The sequence below is a fragment of the Berghia stephanieae genome, chromosome 2 (assembly GCF_034508935.2).
Source record: "Berghia stephanieae isolate SIO BIC M18660-M18661 chromosome 2, UCSD_Bste_1.3, whole genome shotgun sequence".
Taxonomy (NCBI): Eukaryota; Metazoa; Mollusca; class Gastropoda; order Nudibranchia; family Aeolidiidae; genus Berghia; species Berghia stephanieae.
The window spans coordinates 95,513,008-95,519,007 of NC_088361.1; the positions used below are offsets into that span (position 1 = coordinate 95,513,008).

At 37.2% G+C, this 6,000-nt stretch overlaps 2 protein-coding genes across 11 annotated transcripts in view; one reads left to right on the forward strand and one right to left on the reverse strand.

Annotated features, from left to right (window-relative positions):
- The window catches only part of LOC144965927 (putative acyl-CoA synthetase YngI), a 46,810-nt gene that overhangs the window by 9,769 nt on the left and 31,041 nt on the right, over positions 1-6,000 (reverse strand). For 7 of the 10 annotated variants that reach the window (XM_078901791.1, XM_078901789.1, XM_078901793.1 and 4 more), the window contains one exon: positions 753-814. The exons of 2 other annotated variants lie outside the window; for them this stretch is intronic. The gene's annotated coding sequence lies outside the window, so the exon portion shown is untranslated. Of the gene's footprint in view, positions 1-752; positions 971-6,000 lie in introns of those variants that run through there. One more of the 10 variants, XM_078901798.1, reaches the window with a different exon arrangement.
- Positions 2,229-6,000, forward strand: part of LOC144965929 (2-succinylbenzoate--CoA ligase-like) — a 16,189-nt gene continuing 12,417 nt past the window's right edge. Inside the window, exon 1 of the mRNA XM_078901801.1 lies at positions 2,229-2,607. The gene's annotated coding sequence lies outside the window, so the exon portion shown is untranslated. The remainder of the gene's footprint in view (positions 2,608-6,000) is intronic.

Consider the following 6,000-nt stretch of genomic DNA (forward strand, 5'->3'; position numbering starts at 1 on the left):
GGGGGGAAACCACGATTTTACTATAGCGTAATAACAAACATATTACGATACGTCCCTGTTTTCTTTGTAAAAAACAAAACGTAGCAGTTCAAAAGAGATATCTCCGTCACACATCCGGTCTTACTAAAAATAGATTTTGGCGCGCAATGATATCCTGGCCACGTTGATAATTATTCAGGTCAAATCAATGAATTCGAGAACTAATTACTGTAGAAAAGAAATCATTTTGATAAGAACTATTCTAGGTGACATCATTGAAGGGGAATACTGACAAGATTCTTGAACGCCTGTGCTTGAAATTTTGACCTCATTTCCAATGCGCGATACCAAGGTCACGCAACGGCATTGGGAACTTGTTTGAAATTCCTAACGAAGAGTCCAAGAATCTTATATTTCTACATTTCTCTCCTTTCTAAACTACTGGTAAATTCTAACATCCAGTTACCAATATTTTCCAAAAATATTTATATATTATTATTATTATTTAAAATATTTACCACAATGTTTGGGGCAGTCTACATCAATGTTTCAGGCTTAATTTGCAGATGGCAAATTAAGCCTGAAACATTGATGTAGACTGCCCCAAACATTGTGGTAAATATTTTAAATAATAATTCGCTCCATTACTACATGTCGAGCACTTTTCGTACCATATTTGTATCAAACACGATTCTATATATTATTATTATATATTATTATATAATATATTATATTTATTTATAAAATATCTGTAATATATGACAAAAACTTACGTGATATCTGTTCTCAAACAAACTTGATATTTTCCACTCTGTTATATCCAGATCGGTATATACTAAAAACAAATAAAAGGATCATATGCAAGCAAAATGAGGACACATAATTCCAAAAATTATTATTGTCTAATCAATTAGTCACATTCGTGTCATTGCAATCTCAAAATTGACAAATTGCGTTACCTGTCTTATGAAGTGATAAACTAATTTGAAAGAACACGAAATGTAGGCCTACTGATAAGAGCAATTATAAAAACTTGTCTCCAATTATCACAAGAGGGTTTTAATGCATTGCACTGTAAAGATCTGGAGAATTGTGTATGAGACAGTGCCAAAAAAAAATTCAAGAAACACAACATAATAAAAAAAATCAGTCATCTTCGACTGGGGATTGAACCTTAGACCTCCTGAATACCAGTCAGACCTGCTACTATAACAGCACAGACGTTACCCGATAGATAGAAATATTGATTTTTCAGACTTTTTTCCTTGTATATTAATAATATACTTTACTTTAGCATAATAGCAAACAAAGTCTGTAACCGCCAGATGCATGTTTGAAATTTCACCATAATCAAACCAATTTATTGAACTTTATTCTATATAAAATTTCAGAATAATTTATTGAGAAAAATCTTTTGACGATTGTTTTAATAGGGAATGAGATTAGCGGAAGAGTAGCGTCTTTCGTCCTCGCTTCCGCATGCGCACAACCAACATGATGTTCTCTCTCTAATAACTTTTCCGCCGGTGACGTCACAGACTATGGGCGACGTCCAATCAAGGGACACTACTCTTCCGCTAATCTCATTCCCTATAGATACATCTCAATTATCTCATAAAGAAGATGACGTAATTCTAAATTTTGATGTGATCTGTCGATCCCGCATTTTGCTTTATGACCGTCGAGCCTTTTTTTTTTTTTTTCTAAAACCCAATTCATTTCCTTAGGTATTAGATAATGTTTCGATTCCATGACATTTGAAGTGACTCTTTTAGCTCTACTTGTATGTAAAACGTTGAACGACTCTTATTCACTGTTTGACATCATTGTCTACATCATACTGTTGTCCATTTTATTCAAGTCAGGATTCATTGGAGAACATTTAAGTAAACAATCAAATATGATTTCAGGGTCGTATTGAAAAATATGTAACATTGTTAAAAGGAAAATTCATTCCAGAAGCTATCCCTAGAGGCCATTTGGTTTTCAACTAGACGAGGTAACGTTCTACGCTAGTTACACAAAAACAACACGGAAGTTTGGAAACTTTCGATATCATAATTTTTATACGACTTCGGTATAACCGAGTTTCTTAACCAATCATAACTTTTAATCAATCTTAGCAAGTATTATGATTTAACGTATCTTTCTTGTTGCTTGCAAATTTTCGACTGTTTCTGATTTCTTCTTTGTAATGAAACAACGTCACAATTGTTTTTCCAGTTTCTTATCTCGCATCCTCTCTACTCGACAGGCAACCAGTGTAAGTGTCCAAAACAGTGGCGTAACGTGAATGTTCTTCCTCTTTTAAAAAAAAATTGTGGCAGCTGTGATTTTATATTATGCGCTGGAGCCTGTTTAGCAGATGATAGGGAATTTTATACTATAAAGCATTGTAATAATCAATCCTTGGGAATATAAAATATAAAACAATCGTTTGAATAGAGTAATATCTAAATTACATTTAGTGAAGATATTTTAGAGCAAGTCATTAAGAGTTAATATATACTATTACTGTATACGTGACGATTCGTTATCAACGGTTATCAGTGAATGTTAATTAATATTTTTTATTGATTCAAATAACTGTTTAACTCAAATCATAAAAGGATAGAATTATCTGGAAAGGTAAGAAGTTTGGAGCGACAAATTGTTTTAAAATGAATTTCTTTACGTTGTTGTGGTCTTGTGGTATGACACTCGGCTTTGGACCGGAGGGTCTAAGGTTTGATTCCCACTCTGAGCGGCGGATAGTTGAGTCCTTGGAAAATGCTCTTTACTCATATTCTCTCATTTTACTCAGGTGTAAACTGAGCGCCTGGTGGTTAACAGCGTCGTCTTTTTCGGTGATAAATGCAATGCGCCTTCGGACAGTATATCGTTAATTGTTGCTGTGTGCTAGGGATCCATTGTAAAGCTCCCTGACCACGTTAATTGAATTTTGTGCTTTATAAATGCTCAAATTTCTTTCTTTAATTAAAAAAATTAATGTGCTTAACATTTCGAAATGCAACTCATCCTACATGTAGATTTGTAACGATAAGGTTACGCCTGCTTGAGTGTAATGGTAGCACGTCTGACCGGTAATCAGAAGGTCTGAGGTTCGATCCCCAGTCGAGGTAGACTGGATTTTTGGGATTTTTTTTTCTTGTATTTTTCTTTCTTGCTTTGTCTGACACCTTTCAAACCCACTTGTTCAGATCTTTATCTTACACCGGTGCCTGCTCCTTAATTTGATGCTTCAGATTGCTTTTGTGGATTTGTGTGTGTGTGTGTGTGTGTATGTATGTTTGTGTGTGTGTGTGTGTGTGTGTGTCTGCAGGTGGGACTTGAACCATAGGCCTAGCGGTTTGTCTATAAGGCGAGTGTCATACTATAAGGCCTCAAATCCGCATATCTTATCAAGAGTCACATGAATTATGTTTATATCTTAATATTATATTTGTTACAAGTAGGCTTATCGGTAACCTCAAATCTAACGTACTCTGAGTAGAAAACATTTGACCTGAAAATTCGTCATTGAAATAACAACCGATTAAAATCACACTTAGCTTGTCAAAATCCTTTAAACATGGGCCTTCCTTGAAGTCCCAGGTTTGAGAGTTTCTGCCAAGATAAGGATAATTTCAATCGATTGATACTTGAATGACAGTTTTCTAGACAAAATTTATAAAACATGTTTTTTCAGAGTACGAAATAAATCCTTTGTCCTCGGCCTATCTCCGCCCTACTCAAGATATCAGTATCTCTTATCCACCTACCTGATATCCACGAGTAGGGGCTTCTTCTTCTTCTTCTTCTTCTTCTTCTTCTTCTTCTTCTTCTTCTTCTTCTTCTTCTTCTTCTTCTTCTTCTTCTTCTACTTGAGCTTCAATATCTACTAAACGTGCTCAAGGCGCAACAACATGTAGGACGAGACATGACGCTTGTTAGACGATATTACATTTTTTAAAATATAGAGACAGCGCTGCTAGTTTCCATGTACTCATTATAGATAGTTCGAAGATGACGTCACTCAGGCCTTTGTTATTGTTTTTGCCATCCGCGTTTGTGAGTTGATCTCACTAAACTGTATTAACCAGACTATAAAAGTTCATCGTTACACAGAGTTTGTGTGTTGGTCCGTTATACTTCCGGATGGCAATGTTGTGAACTCCTTGGCCAAGCGCATTCTATCTATAGATTGAGCACGTACGCTACGTAGTGAGCGAATTTCAGGTCAAAAACAAAAACATCGACTGCGGTCCAGCGTCACCCACAAGTAATTTGGATGCGGCTCATGTAGGAGAAGCTGGTCCCCGACGAAGACATTCAGTTTGCGGGTGTGTCAGCCACTGCGTAGATGAAATGTAGTGGCCATGGTTTTTGAAGTGTTCATCTTCAGGTACCACTTGTCGGAGTAGGCTTTGAGTCTGGTGGTGTACTCGATGAGTACGCTATCGAGCCGGGTCCACTATTTACTTTTAGAAACGAGTGCCCAGTCCGCGTATCCCAGCCTCAGGGAGGAAGAGTTCGGTATATCTCTAATGAAGAGAAGACATTAAACAATATTGGCAGATCCCTGAGGGACCCCATTCTTCAATTTTCTAACTTTGCTCGTAACGTTTGGGGATAATTACAGAGGACTCAAATCACCAACCGCATGCTAGAAAGAAATTTTGGAGTTTCATAAAGTCAAGGCATGAGAACAGACGGGTGTGTCTCAACTGACCATAATGATCAACTAATGACTGGGGACTACGAAAAAGCAATATTATTGAATCACCAATTCCAGTCTTAATTCAGTCTCAAAGAAAATTTCACGGACGAAGAGTTTAAATCCTGATGCCCAATGCTACATCAGGATATCATATAACCGCCCTGTAATGAAATGACCATCACCACAGACGGCGTCAGAAAATTTCCTCAAAATATCGAACCCTCAAAAGCAAGTAGAGCAGACAACATTAAACCTGATGTACTAAAAATCTAGCATTGGAATTGGCACCTGTCTTAATCCAGCTTTTTCCAACCTCAATCCACTCCAGAACAGTACCAACAGACTGGAAAATAGCAAACATCTCACCAGTGTTTAAGAAAGAAAACAGAAGTAGACCAGAAAACTATCGCTCAAATCTCTTTAGAGTGTTTCTTGCAAATTATTAGAACACATTATTGGAAGTAAAATTCGTCATTAATTATTGCGAGGAGCAAAGTTTGATATGCCTTCAACAACATGGATTCCGCCAAGGTCAGTTTTGAGAAACACAGCATCTCGGGTTAGTGGATCAGCTCACTCGTATAATGGATATTGGACACTAAGAAGACCGAGTTGTCTTAGACTTTTCAAAGACATTTGACAAAGTCAATCACAAACTCTACTACTATGGCGTTCGAGAGAAAATTAATATATGGATTAAATTTGTTTCTACTGGGCAGAAAAACAATCGGATGTAACGAAGGATAAAACCTGGCCTTAATTGATGTTGAATTGGGAGTCCCTATGGGATCAGCACTGGGTACACTGCTCTTCCTCCTCTACACCAATGATCTGCCGCTTGACCTGACTTGCAGCTCCAGACTATTTGCCGGCGATTCCGCTTTCCACAACAAAATAACATTCTCTTTAGATGAAATAGACCTACAGGAAGACCCAGATAATTTTGCTTTGTGGGAGAGTAAATGTCAAATGTCCTTTAATTCAGGAAAGTGCTCGGCTGTACCCATGTCCAGACGCCAGTTTGTTTAACAACCCCTACTATATCCATGGACAAAAGCTAGGAGCAGCCACCCACACCAAATACCTTGGAGTGATCCCTCAATAGAAACGTGAGATGGAACCATCACATACAGAACATAACAAGCAGAGCCAATGAGACCATTGGCTTCCTTAAAAGGAATATAAAAACAAGAATCAAAGCGACAAAGATTAACCGCGTACAAAGCACTTTTCCTGCCAGTCCTTGAGTACGCAGAATAAGTTTGGGACCGGTGCATGGCCAAAATTATTAACACTCTCTAGAAAGTACAAAGACGCGCTAT